Genomic DNA, 14,546 nt, shown 5'->3' with positions numbered 1-14,546 from the left:
CATACTCTCCTGACAACTGGTCAAAGATCTTTCACCTCCATTCCTATTGATAAATTTCAGTAATATTTGTCCCACACCAGCACCAGGCTACAAGAAAATCATGTTTATGGATGCTCTCTTTGGTTTCTCCTCTACTAAAGAACAAAAGAATAAAACAAACAACAACCGAAGAGTTACTGAAGTTACCAACCAAGGGATACCCGCAAGTTTTGTGATGTTCACGGGAGTACAACATTTAGAGGACATTTTTCCCTCAAAGGCCATTTGAAAGGTGCCATGGACTTAACTTTCTACACTCCCCCTTAGAAACTAGAATCGATGGGTGGGCTGCACGGGCAAACGGTTAACCCACCATTATCCATATTGTCAATGTGAGGTCGCAGTTCCCTGGCAACGCTAGGCCACCCATCTTACTAGGAAGGAAGCCACACTTCCCTGGGCTAATGGTCCCACCCAGTGGCTGGCATGAGAATTAAGATAATTCAACACGGTTTCTTCATGACAGTCCATCCTCTCCCTACGTCTGATGCATATGCATCGTACATTCTCTCCACCCGTTCTACTCCGATGGCTTACATTCAGCCCTAATTTTAATCCCAGAGGCTTGGACCGGGAGGGCAGACACATGACATCTTCTGCCTTTAGTCCTGCCATGGTCTGGATGTGAAATATTTCCCAAATGCTCTTTGGTTTGGTTGAGATGTTTGTTTTGATTTTAAAGTTTATTTTGCTTGTTGTTGTGTGTGTGCACATGACGAGAGTGAATAAGCGTGAGCACATGGGTGTCATGGTACTCATGTGAAGGTTAGAGGGCCACTGTCAGGGCTCAGGTCTCTCCTTCCACTTTCACATGGGCTCCAGAGATTGAGCTTACTTACGTTTTAGAGCCATCTCCCTGGACCAAGTTCACAGTCTGAAGACTTGGTCCTCAGCTGGTGGCACTGCCGTGGAAGACTGTGAAAGCTCTAAGGTGCTGCATGTGTGTGTACACATTTCTGAGTGTATGCATGTGTGTGTGTGTGTGTGTGTGTGTGTGGTGTATGTCTGTCTCTATGTGTGTGTGTGTGTGTGTGTGTGTGTGGTGTATGTCTGTCTCTATGTGTGTGTGTGTGTGTGTGTGTGTGTGTGGTGTATGTCTGTCTCTATGTGTGTGTGGGGGGGGGTGTGTGTGGTGTATGTCTGTCTCTGTGTGTGTGTGTGTGTGGTGTGTCTGTCTCTGTGTGTGTATGTGTGTGTGTGTGGTGTGTGTCTGTCTGTGTGTGTGTGGTGTGTGTGTGTCTGTCTCTGTGTGTGTGGTGTGTGTGTCTGTCTGTGTGTGTGGTGTGTGTGTGTGGTGTGTGTGTGTGTGTCTGTCTGTGTGTGTGTGTCTGTGTGTGTGTGTGTGGTGTGTGTCTGTCTCTGTGTGTGTGTGTGTGTGCATGCACGAGAGCACTTCTGAGTGTATGCATGTGAGTGCATGTGTGTGTGTGTGTGTGTGTGTGTGTGTGTGTGTGTTATCCTGTTATCCTGACTGGCAGATATAAGATCCTACAGGTGAACCTTGAACATATACACACACAGCCTGGTGTGTACTAGCCTGCTTCCCTGACTCCTGATCTGACAGAATATGAGGAGCTCTCTTGCACTCCCAGCATGTGGACAAAGCCACCAACTACCCTGCTTTTCCTGTCATGATTTGATCGTATCACCCAAAGTCATAAGCTACAGCTAATTCCTTCCAGAAGTGCTGTCACATATGGGGTCACAGTGACATAAAAGTAACCATACCAGCACCTTCTCAACCAAGCTAAATATTTCCTAGTTCTCTAATCATCCCAGCCCCCTGATTTCTGAACTTTAAGCACACTTCAGTGTGCTTTATGTTCTTCTGAAAGTGTGGTGCTCAATGTTAATTACAATACTTCAAGGGCAAACGGACTGCAACAGAACAAAGCAGGATGGCCACTTTCCCTAGACTGTAGACAAGCATTCTCATGTCTACACATGTACTCATGTGTGCACAGGCAAACACACACACACACACACACACACACACACACACACACACCTGTTGATGGAATCTAAGAAGACATTCAGTGTTTGGCAATCAAGGCACTAAGCTCATATCCATTGAATGAATAAACTTCCTAATCTCCAATTTCACATGCACTAAGCATGCAAACATCCCTAATTTCCAATTTCACACACACATAATTTCACATACACTAAGCATGTGTGCACAACTAATCTCCAATTCACATACACCAACCATGTGTACATACCTAATCTCCAAATCACATACACTAAGCATGTGTGCCCACCTACCCAGCACTAAATCCTTTGAAGTAACCCAGATATACACTTCAGAATGTCTAAGCTACTAACCATCCATATCCCCATTTTCTACCTAACCAAATCACCTAATGTTTGAAAACTGACATGAAAAACTGATGTGTTAAAAAAAAAAACGTGTTGGTTTTCATATTTTCTTTATTCTTTCATTAATGTTTTGACAATACAATACCCCGATATTTGTGTTAATGGACATGCTTTTGGCTACCGTTTTAACTAACATAAGTTCATAGAAACCTAAAAACATCTTAGAAGTTCACATCTGTAAGATATGTCTCAAGTTTTCAACAAGAACCCCCGGGTGGTGTTGGAAGAGTGTCTCGTTCTGAGTGTTGGCTGGTACACCTTCCTGTTCACTAACATGTGTGTTATGATCGGAATCTCAGTATTATCTCACCCTTAAGTTGGTATTATTGCCTCTGCTCTTAACACCAAAACTGTTTGGTTTTAAGACCACCTGACATCTGTGCCTATGCAATCATAAACTGTTTCTAGATAAGCCAGACATCCACAGATGGTATTTTAGGATCCTCCTTCTAGCTGGGTGATAAGTGGATGGTGTATAACCAGGTAATGTGAACAGAGATGCTACCAAACTCCAGTAACTACATGTCCTTGTGTCTCTCTCACCATCTACCTCCCTCATCCCCGTTGCCACCACATCAATACAAGTTGTCTTTGTCAGTTACCACATCACTTCATACCATCACCACCACCACCACCACCATCACCACCACCATCATCATCACCATCATCATCACCGATTGCCTCTCAGAACTGGGCAACTTTGTACTCTTCCATGGCAGAAAAGACTCTCATCTCAAATTCATAGATCAAATTTGGTCTCTATTTTATTTAAAACCCTTCCAAGCCTAGTCTTGAAAATTATAAGGTGTCACCGCATCTGACCTGAGAATTCAAAAGCAACTGACTAACACAAATGATGTTTGATGAAAATTATCCTAGGATGGTTATGAGTGCAATACAGATATGTATATATACTTAGTTCATGCACATAAAAAATTACAAGTACACGTGACAACGTGCTGTTTGCTCAATGGTTAAAATATAAAAATACACTTTTGTCTGGTTTCATGTATAAAGTTAAATTCTCTTTTTCTTTTTTTAACTGATTCTGTGGTCATTAACAAAGGGGACAGCCACACACATCCATCCATAAGTAAGTACTTGTAGGGACCTTAGAACTGACAAGTCTCACCCCTCCCAAAAAATACCCTGCTTCTACCACTTTTTTTTAAATCTGGAAACCACATAAATGTGCTGTGTGAACTCTCTGATTTTCATGTCCCTTTATACCTGTCTTTGTGGGTGGTGGCTAAAAATCTCCAAAACTTTGCTCAGTCATTCAGGTCTAGATCAAAATTATAACTCCTTGGTGCTGGCACCTCAGGGCCACATTAACAGCATCTTTGCTTTTAGCTACTTCCTGCCCTTCACGTCATTGTACTCATGGAGGAGGGAGATGTGGGCCTCCGGTTCACCCACTGCCCTCTTCCATTAACTGGGAGATCTCCTAGTCCAGCGTGTCCTGTTTCAGTTTCTCAGTGTCAGAATTCAAAGACTCCTCGCTGATCTCATCAGCCTGTTCAGACTTGGGAGTTGGCTGTGATTATCAGAAGGCCCCACGACAACTTCAGTGGAGTCCTGACTCAGTCCTCCTGAGGACTTCGGGGCTTCCATTCAACAGGTAAGTCCAAAGCACAGAAAGTTGAATGGCCATGAGGAGTTACTGGGCAACCCGAGAAACAACCAGGGTTTCTGAGTAGAGACGATGGTAGGTCTGAGCAGAGCACTGGTCGAAGAATTCTCACTGAGGCCGAGGTGAGCACACCAAACCCACCTGCGGAGGAGAAAGAGACAGCAGATGCTTCAACCCGGAGGAGTTGGACAGGGAGCCAATGCTGCCGGAGTGGCGCAAACGTTGGAGCTGTGGCAGACAGCCAACTGTGTGGGGCCTTTCAGTGGTGATGGTGGCAGGGGCAGGCTCAAACCTTTGGCGCAATACCTACAGCCTGATCTTGGACCTCAGAAAGGCTAGGGGGCTGGCCATGTCCTTCACTCCTGCCTCCCCTTGCTCCACATCCTCTCTGACCTCTCATTGCCACAACTTCACTGGCTTGAAGGACTTAGGACGCTAGCTGCCGCTCTAGGACAAGGGCACTTCGTCCCGGGACACCTACCCTCAATCCCCAGCCTAGGCTGGGCAGACCTTATTCATTTTCCCCATGTCTAGTGCGTTCTGCTGAGCAGCGGCAGCTGACTGTCCCCTGCTCTAAACTCTGGAAGCAGCACTCGCACTCAAGTCTGATCGATGACCTCAGCCTGCAGCAACAGGGGCTGTACCCTCAGTGTGCGATCTCGGTACACAGAACAAAGCAAATCAATTCAAACAACACAGAACAGCAGGGAGGTCGCGGGGAAACCTGCCTACCTGAGGCCCGGTGCACTATCTAGGAATCTCCGCTCGCTGCTTTTGTAAACGGCCTAATTTTCTCTTCCTTATCTTTCAGATTTGCCTCTAACTACATTCTTCTGAGCTTTAAAACCCTTGCACAACTAAATGAAAAGGAGAAGCGATGAAAAGTCTGTTCTTTGCCAAGCTGGGGCAAACTGTTTTCCTTTTCGTGAGATAACGGAGATGATCCAACTGCCAAATTAAAAATATTTTGAATTTTTTTTTTTGCTATTAATAAATCATACAAACAGATAGCAACCAAAAATACAACTTACTTCAGAGGTGTGTGGTGGCTATTTCAGTGGGACAAAAAAGAAAAAAAAAAAAAAAAGGAAAAGGAAGGCCGGGTGGCCTGCATTTAGCTCACATTTTGAAATTCATGTTCTGCAGCAGAAAGACAGAAACAGGAGATCACTCACAGTATACAGTTGGTGTCTAAACAGGGTCAGCCCCTGAAAAGAAAAGAGGTAGGGTGCTGGTGTTACCGACTTACAGATACGATTGGGCATACAGGGGATGTGGGGAGAGAAGGGGGAACAGAGTGGGAGAGAACAGATACTTTTGCGATGCGACTGGTCAAAATGTCTTGAAAGGGAAGCCACAAACTGTTTTGTTACAAAAAAAAAAAAAAGGGGCATGGTGTTTAACATCGGTTTAGAAAGGCATCCTTTGCCCTTTCAACATGCCCAGGGCCCCTCTCACACAAACGCGAGATAATGTGCTCTTAAGGAAGAAGTCAAGTGCCCACCGCCTTTTGAAACTGCCTGAGGAGAATTAACGGCCTTCGCCATCTTCTTTTAAACAACCTTGCCGGGTTTTCCGTAGGCACCTCGTTTATCTTGAGGGCCCTTTCATCTATTATCTGACTGTAAGCGCGCTCATGGCTCATCCGCTGGATTCCCTTTGACAGGGAAGCTTTATGACGAGTAGCCAACAGCCTGATGTCAGGTCTGAGAGGATCTCGGGGATGAAGGTGGTGGGAAAAGGGCAACCTTCTGCCGCCCCTTAACAGCGTGTGCCGAACCACAAAAATAGAGCCCTGACTCACCGTCCCTTGGGGAAAGCGGGTCCTCTTGGTTAATAGTAGAGCGTGTTGCGGCTGGCTGGTTACTTAGCTCAAAAACACCACTTAAGGGCTCCTCTGCCTTCATCCTTGGATGTGGTCTTCTGTGTGAGCTGGGAGCTTTCCAGTTGAGTGGATGAAAGGGACCATCCAAATGCTTTTCACGTGACAGATACTTTTGACCCAGTCAAGGGCTAAAAGATCTGGGGAGTTTGGCCACGGGGGCCCCAGAGGAGTTTATAATTGCTACTTCCGGCTTTTGCCCGCAGGACTAAGAACAGGTTTTATAAGGAAAACAAAACAACCTGTGTTGCAAACACAGAATTTGCCTTTGTGAATAGATCCAGCGTGGTTTGCCGTTATCTTAAGGCACGTGCTGCCTGGGCTGACGTCCTGTTCGCGATAACTTAGAAGACTTGTATTTCAGAACAAGTCTAAAGCTGTCTGTACTCATCCATGAATACTTTGGGTAACTGAAATAGACTTTTGAGAAGTCTCCCACCAAAGCATACAGCATTTCTGAGGAGAGGACAGGGACTGTTATTATTATTATTATTATTATTATTATTATTATTATCATCATCATCATCATCATCATCATCATCATCATCATCATCATTACTATCATTATTATTATCATTAGTAATGGGTTATTAATTATTAATTATTACATTGTTGCATGGCAGGAGGCATGGGGGCTGTTGTTGTTGTTTAAAATCTTTCATTTTAATCAAACAGATGGCCTAAGTACCATTACTGCAGAGCTCACACAAACATACCTTGCCATTCCCATCTCCCTTGCAGAGCCTTACCCCAGAGGCATCTCCCCGACCCAGCATCTCTTGGCACCTGTACCAATTCCAAAGCTCTAACAGACCACCATGTCTTTGCACTTGAGTACAAGAACAAGCAAAGTCATCTCTGGACTTGTCTCCTCCTGCTCTCTCTCCTTTACCTTCTCTCCCTCAAAAGCATCTACAGGCTGTCCCCTCCTATGACGCGCTGGATTCTGTCAAAAGTATCTATTACTCGCTGGGATTGTGGTTGGGGGAATTTGTTAGACTCTTTCTCCTTCATTCTCTGCCTAGTCCTTTCCCATCCCATTAAGGATTAAAAAAAAAAAAAAAAACACCACACATCAAGTTTCCTCTCCATTCCCACGTTTACTATCCCAGGAAAGCACCTATCACCACACATGATGATTATAATTGCCAGACATCTTATTCATGATGGATGTAATATGGCGCAAATACGTCTCAACCCTTGGCAAAATATGAGGGGGAAATGATCGGCCCCCTGCTCCCTCGTCATAGTCTTCTACAGCTCCAGGTCTCCAGCCCATCAGGTTTAATGTTTAAAATAACAACAATAACAACAACAACAACAACAACAATAATAATAATAATAATAATAATAATAATAATAATAGACAAAGATGAAAAATTCTTTCCAGGTCAAATAAAAGCATTTCCCGTATGAAGTTAATCACCATTCTGTAACTTCATCGGTAGGGAATTTTAATCCAGTCTTCTGGCAAACATTCCTTGGAATATTAAAACAAAAAACAAAAAACAAAAAACAAAAAAAACTCCCTAACTGCATCTGCTTAATATTCTTGCTTCTATCTAATTGCTTCCATCTCTCTCTGTGTGACTTATTTCTCAGATCATTTATAATCCTTGTAGACACACCACACTGGCCCATTGTCACAGTCCCCCTTGAAATGTATGGTGCTCTTGCGTTGAACACCGGAACTTTATCCCCACCCCCACCCCCCCTGCTTCGGAATCTCTCTATGCTTCTCCAAACACTCCCACACCGGCTTTTGATAAGGTAGGGATAATATGAATGTCCCTGAGATTTTGAGCTGACGGAAGAAAGTTTCCTTCTTGTATTCTATTTATGTCTTCAGCATGACACGTCATTTGCATTTAGTAAGCGCTTGGTGATTGGCCAACTTCAATTATTTGCGAACAATTGTGCTTTGGTAATTTGCCTGGAAGGGGGAAAACAAAACAAAAAACGAATCCAGACTCTTTGAATTATGTCCTGCAAGGTAGAAAATCAGGAGAGCTCACTTTACGAAGTCATGGCTGGCGTCTTCAGCTTTCAGACTCGTCAGCGTGTTGTTGTGTTTTTTGTTTTTAATAGCCAGTGTCAGACAAAAACTAAGCGTCTTTAGACACACTCGGCAGGAAACAGGCACTCTATTTTCCTCATGTCCCACCCTCAAGCCAGTGACCTCCCTTGATCTCTGAGATGACAGTTTGCCAAGTCCCATGAAGATGGCATTCACAAATGACCCCATTAGATTTCCTAAAGACCTTAATTGCCCGAGTCCTTTCACTCAGAGGTCTCTGAGGTCCAAGGAATGTTATCCTTCAGTTACTCCGGGTACAGCCTCCACCTATTGTCGCTTTAATCCCTTCTGAATCCCTGAGAATGCCAAGCACTGAGGCCGACTTTGACTCTCCTACTGAATTACAAGATACTTTACATGCTTCTGTCACGTAGTCATTCCCCCATGTTACCATTCAACAATGACATCCACTTTCATGTCCAAACATAGAGGACAAGCACATTGTGATGAATGTAGCCTTAACAGTGCAAAAAAAAAAAAAAAAAAAAAAAAGCCACCCTACAAAGGACCACTCGAGGCTGGGGTACCAAGTATCCATTCTTCACCTATAATAGAAAAAAATTATCTGGCCTTTTTCTTACAAATCATCAGAGACGGGGGTGGCGGGGAGACAGACAGACAGACTATCATTTGAATGGCACTATATTAAAGTAAACCCATGGGGAAAAAACAAGGTCAAATTATTGAAACTTTAGCTTTTTTTTTTTTTCCATGTTTGTGGCATGGAGATCTACTTATACAAAACAGAAGTAAGTCTATGGGGTGAATGAGGGAAGAGCGTTAAAATAAGTAAAAACAGATTAATAAGGTAACCACAAAGGAAAAAAAATCAGGCTCTCTTACATTTAATTAAGTCACACCAGAATTACAATGCTGTAATTTTCCTTGTTTAAAATTTGTAGCAGCCTTGTATCGAGACCTTTTGAATTAAACTTTCACAGTCCATGAAACTTGACTACACAAAGTAAGCCATCTGTGTGTGCTAAAGTTTTCTCCACAATGGAGTTTGTTTCTAGTACACGAAGGACCATGGGGTAGTTTTCTGCCCTTATGTGCACACACCCGCCATCCACATATTCAAAGGACAGAGGTGAAGCACTTCGTTCCTCACAGGAAAACCAGCATAAACGAAGGAAGCTTTACTCGGATGATGGACTGGGAGAAGGACAGGAATCGTATACATCAAGAGCTCCCAACACATCTAAGAAATTGTGACATCATTAGGTTACAATCAGTATGCAGCTAGATGACTCAATTGTTTGTGAAACATTGATTTTTTTTTTCTTCAATCAAATCAAAGTGATTAAGGGCTGGGTGATAACAGTGTTAAAACGACTGAAGTCCTAGCACAACCAATGAGAGAGACAGAGACAGAGAGGCAGACAGAGACAGAGAGAAAAAGGGAGGGAGGGAGAGGGAGGGAGGGAGGGAGGGAGGGAGGGAGGGAGGGAGAGAGAGAGAGGGAGAGAGAGGGGGGAGAGGGAGAGGGAGAGGGGGGGGGGAGAGGGAGAGGGAGAGGGAGAGGGGGAGAGGGAGAGGGAGAGCGCACGCGCAAAACAGACAAAACCATGGTGATTAAAACCACAGTCTATCTCCTGAAGAAAACTTGAACTTAAAAATTCTCCAGGAAAGGTGTTCCCAGTTATCGCTACACCACACCGCAACTGCTCTCTAACACCAGCGCTGCTCAGCTCCAGCCGAAGGAGAAGGGGGATGAGGAAGGGGATAAGTAAGGAGGTACCTGTTACTTCACTTATACAAATCGGACTGCCCGCAAATCCACTGGTGGTAAAGCATCCAGGGAAAAAATGGCTACAAAAACTTCTCAAAAGAGTGCGCCCTCTACTGGAGGAGTGAGGAAACCTCATCCTCACAGGACTGGTACTGTGGCTTTCCATGACATTAGACACTGTCAGAAGTCCCCTAAACTTCTGATTCTCAAGCTTCCCTTTCAGCGTCTGGTGCTAGAAATGGCTCAGGACTTCAAAACAGACCTGCGCTTCCAGAGTGCAGAGATTGGTGCTCTGCAGGAGGCAAGTGAGGCCTATCTGGTTGGCCTTTTCGAAGATACCAACCTGGGTGCTAGCCATGCCAAACGTGAAATAGTTATGCCAAAAGACATCCAGCTAGCACGCCGCATACGCAGAGAACGTGCTTAAGACTCCACTATGAGGGGAGACATTTCATTCTCAAAAAGATTATTTTCCTTCTTCCTGTTATCGTAGTTCTGAATGTTAGATATTTTTTCCACGGGGTCAAAGGTACCTAAATCTATGATTGCGAGTGGAAGCATAGGGGACAGAATCAGGTACTGGCAGTTTCTCCACGTTCATTTGTGTGTGAATTTTTAATATAAATGCGAGATGTAAAACATCAATGCAAGCAAAATGTCTCAGTGAACACATCTCAATAGTTCGACTTTATAACAATTATAAATAAACCCGTTAAAATTTTCTGGACAATGCCAGCATTTGGATATTTAAAAAAGAAGTAAACTTCTTACTGATGGAAGAAAAACAACAAACAAACAAACAAAACCCTCCAGAAATGCACTATCTTTACATTTTTAAATCCAAAGATTCGTCCCAGAAGGAAGAAGGGGAAAATACATAAAACTAAACCAGGAAAGGTGCTGAAAATTGACAGTTTATACTTTCACCATGAGTATGCCTGCCTTACCACAACCCGACTGGTTTGAGCAAAAATGTTGCACAACCAATCAGTAAGAGCACTCACCGGCCGGCCTGAAGACCCAAGTATCTGGGTTCCACGTAGTAAGTAGAGTGACAGACCTGACCCCCTCAAACTGTCCCCTGACTTCTACCTGTGCCATACCCACACACATGCACACGATATAAATAAAAAATCTTATCTTTATAATTTCCAGAAAGATACCATAGCAAGCTCATGTTGTCTAGGACTTTAACTCCACTGATATGGTAGTATAAAAAGTGACCTATAGATCGAAGGCAGAACCTGAAAACAGAGACTGGAGTGCTTCCTGAATGAAGTTAGCAGGGGTGGGAGGAGGGGCTGTTGCTTTTCCATCTGCTTTGCAACACTGGGCGCTTCAGGGAAAGCCAGCCCCTGGTCGGTTGTGCAGGACAGCAAGTCAGTCTGAGGAGCCTACTAAGGTATAACTATACTGTGTTTATGGGCTGCCAGGTTTGAACACTCCCAGATCAGGGCAGCTTTTAAATGAGGACTGAAACAATGAAATCCAAGCTAGAAGATACTCCATGTCTGTGGAAAATAGGAAGGCAGGAAACACTCTGAGACACTTAAGATGAGAGTGGTCAAGTTGCTAACCGTGTGCTCACTTCCTCTTTGCAAACCAAAACCCAAAACCTTGCAAAGAAATAAAACCATCACAGACCAAAATTATCCCGACCCAAAGTCTATACAATTCTAAGAATTTCCATACGGTTAGAACAGGCTTTGTGAACAGGAGCTGTGAAGTTTCACATTGAATTTCACATTTTCATCACCAAATACATTGTATGCACCTATCCGCTGTCAAAAACAAACAAGAGAATTGAAAGAATCAGAAGTAGGAAAAAAATTAGCTTTCAATCCTCTTATATAACTTCCACCTGCATTCAGCCCTTCTTCATTGGGACAAGGGCTGGAGAGATGGCTCAGTGGTTTCACGAACACTTGAGGTTGCAGAGAACTTGGGTGGAGAATCGAACCCACGACCTCTAGAAGAGCAGTAAGTGCTCCTAACCTCTGAGCCAACTCTTCGGCCCAATAAATACATTTTTAGCTTAAGCGTCTCCTATGCAATATCTAGAATGCATTTTATACTTTAAGTTATCAGCTATTTAGCTAAGCTGCTAATTAACCGCTGAGTACTATAGTCTATCCAGCTCCCCCACCTGGAGAGCAAACTCACTCCCCTGAACTGAGTGCTGGAGTCCAGGTGACGGAGCAGGCAGAGGCAGGGTCCCTTGTCCTCTGTGTTGAAATCCAATCCTGATCTCTCCAGATAGCCAGAGGGAGGAGATACCCATAGCGAAGAACCAATGAGATACCAGAACAGCCTTGCTCATCTCCCTACAGACACCTTCTGTCACTTTTAACCTGGGACTCAGGTCTTCTTGAAGGTAGCAGGTGTGGGGCTCCTGACTCCCTATCTTCAGGGCCTCGGGGATTCCCATACTGTTGTGGCATTCGGTACTGTATGTTTGGTTTGGGATTTGGGTATTTTATGACAGCCTTTCGTGTAATCCAGTCCAGCCTTGAACTCATTCTGTAAAAAAATGACCTTCTGGTCTTCCCACCTCCCCTGACTGAAATTAACACTAAGACACAATCGGCTGAGGTAGGTAACAGGCGCAGCTTTTGCTCTGTAGGCCTCAGTGTGACTCAGGCCAAATTGTGAAACTGAGGCCTGGTCTCATTCTTCCCCTGAATTCTTGTTCATTCCTGCCCAGCCCTCTAGGTCTTCTACTGAAAGACAATGACAACCCTGCCTGGTGGCTGCAGACACTGTTATTGTTTGCATCTGAAATGTTATCCATGCTTGGTCACATGCTTGGTTGCAGTTCTGTTCCCAAGGCTCTGGTGTCCGTAGGAGGTGACGGTCAGCTGGGAGGATTAGATCGCTCTGGGTGGGCCATTGATCGTTATGACCACGGCTGGGTCCGTGATCGGGCTGGGTTCCCATTCTACACCCATGTGAACCACTTGCTGCTGGTTTCCACTTTGCCACCCTCACCATAGAGGTCGGAACTCTTCTGACACCGCAGGCTAAATAAAATAAACCCTTCGCTCCTGAGACTGCTCCCGTCAGAAACTTTGCTCTACTAACGATAAGGAATCTAATCCACTGTACGGCCTGACATAGAAGCAGACTGCTGTTGTACAAGCCCCAGATGCCCAGGACTTCTGGGGAACCACTGCAACCTGTGTGGGAGGGCAGCCTGGATTTCAGATGCACTTGAAGAATTAGAAAACATGGGATAAACAAGCGTCCACCATAGATGCAGCAGAAAGAAATCCAAACTCTCTTCTGCAAGCCACTCGTGAAGAGGCTGGAGGGAGAGGGGGGCAGAAATCCACTTTGGTGGGGGCAAAAGGGGAGAGAGGAAGGAGGGGCAGGAACAAGAGAGGAAGGAAAGGAAGGAAGGAGTCTTGTTTCCGATCCTGACTTCACTGTTACTAGGTGAATCTGAGCCTCCATTTATCTGTAAATAGAACAATAGCGTATACCATAAAGAGTTACTGTGAGACTTGAAAGAGTTAGCACATGCTAGATCAAGTCATAAAGAGTGCTCAGTGAGTCCCAAGCCCCTCCTCCTTTCCCCATTTCCTCCTGGAACACAACAAAGATCTTTGTAGCCTTCCAGAGTACAGAACTGTTTCTTCTCCCACTCCCCACCCCACCCTGCTCATTTTTCCAATCTCTCCCCTTCCCTACCCCTGTCACTCTAGTTTTGTGGTGTCATTCCTTTGCCTCTGTGAGACGGTCTAAGTTTCATAACAATCCAATCAAGCTCAATTAATGGAATTTTAAAGGGGCCTGGAAAATCAGCACTATATTAAATTATGAATGCAAAAACCTAGAGCAAAACAAATCCGATGGCTCAGAGCAAAAGTTTATGCTTTTAATGTGTAAGGAAGCCATTTGTCCTTGGCCGCAACCCAAGCCTACCCCAAGCAGCCAGATCCAGCCGCAGCCAACCATGTAGATTCATTGTGGAAATATGGCTGCCTTCCTCCATATTGAAACAACTATTAGCTAACACCGGGAGGGTGAGGGGGTTAGCATGAACCTGGAGATCGGGGCATTAAAGTATGTTTTAATATGTAGGCAGGAGTTTAATCCCAGTTATCTTAGCCAATAGGCACACCTTAAGCAGAATACCAGCTCTGGAGGTCCTGGAAAAGTAATTTTCTCCTCCTACCATCATTACTGTGCATCTTACTTTAAGGGATTTGCTAAGCTGTTAGAGGAGCATGATTCCCAAGTACGATGAAATCCCTTCTACGAATTGAGCGAGTCAGCTCATTATCACGCCTGGCAGTCCTAAGTTCTACCAGTGTATAAAACTGTGACTCCGTACTGACTTCTGTCATAAAGATAATAATTGTCATCATTGATATTACCTAAGAAATCGTCTCAAGCTATAATCCCACCACCTTCCCTACCGCACTTTGGCTAATTTCAGTAGCGCCCCTGGACGTTGACATTCACAAGGGAGTGTTTCTCAATTACTTTGATACTTTTACTTTTCCTAATGCTTAGATTTCCGTGGTATTGCTTATCCCAGGAAACCAAACTCTTTTCTGTAACTTGCAAGCGTTGGCCCTTAAGGGATTATACGTGACATTGTAACAAGTGAGAACTCTTTTTTTCCTAACACTGCTGATTAGCCTCATACCCCCGCCTCGGCCAAAATGGTAACTATTATTTTCTTCCTGGGTGGAAGAAGAAAGGCAGGGCTCAGCCTCTCCAAAATAACTCTTCTTGTATCAGTGGTTCTTCGGCTCCTTGGAGGATAAATGACCTTCGCTCCCTTCAGAACGATGCC

At 44.4% G+C, this 14,546-nt stretch overlaps 1 long non-coding RNA gene across 9 annotated transcripts in view; it reads right to left on the bottom strand.

Moving 5' to 3' along the window:
- Window positions 1–2,451: 2,451 nt before the first annotated feature.
- LOC120096947 (uncharacterized) overlaps window positions 2,452–14,546 on the bottom strand; it is a 91,520-nt gene continuing 79,425 nt past the window's right edge. For 6 of the 9 annotated variants that reach the window (XR_010058120.1, XR_010058124.1, XR_010058121.1 and 3 more), the window contains 3 exons: window positions 5,856–6,389; window positions 5,175–5,259; window positions 2,452–4,192 (listed from right to left, as the gene is read on the bottom strand). This is a non-coding gene — a long non-coding RNA (uncharacterized LOC120096947). The other 3 variants (XR_005493899.2, XR_005493902.2, XR_005493903.2) reach the window with 3 other exon arrangements.

The sequence above is a fragment of the Rattus norvegicus genome, chromosome 15 (genome assembly GCF_036323735.1).
Source record: "Rattus norvegicus strain BN/NHsdMcwi chromosome 15, GRCr8, whole genome shotgun sequence".
Lineage (NCBI taxonomy): Eukaryota > Metazoa > Chordata > Mammalia > Rodentia > Muridae > Rattus > Rattus norvegicus.
This window is presented reverse-complemented; position numbering and strand designations above follow the sequence as displayed.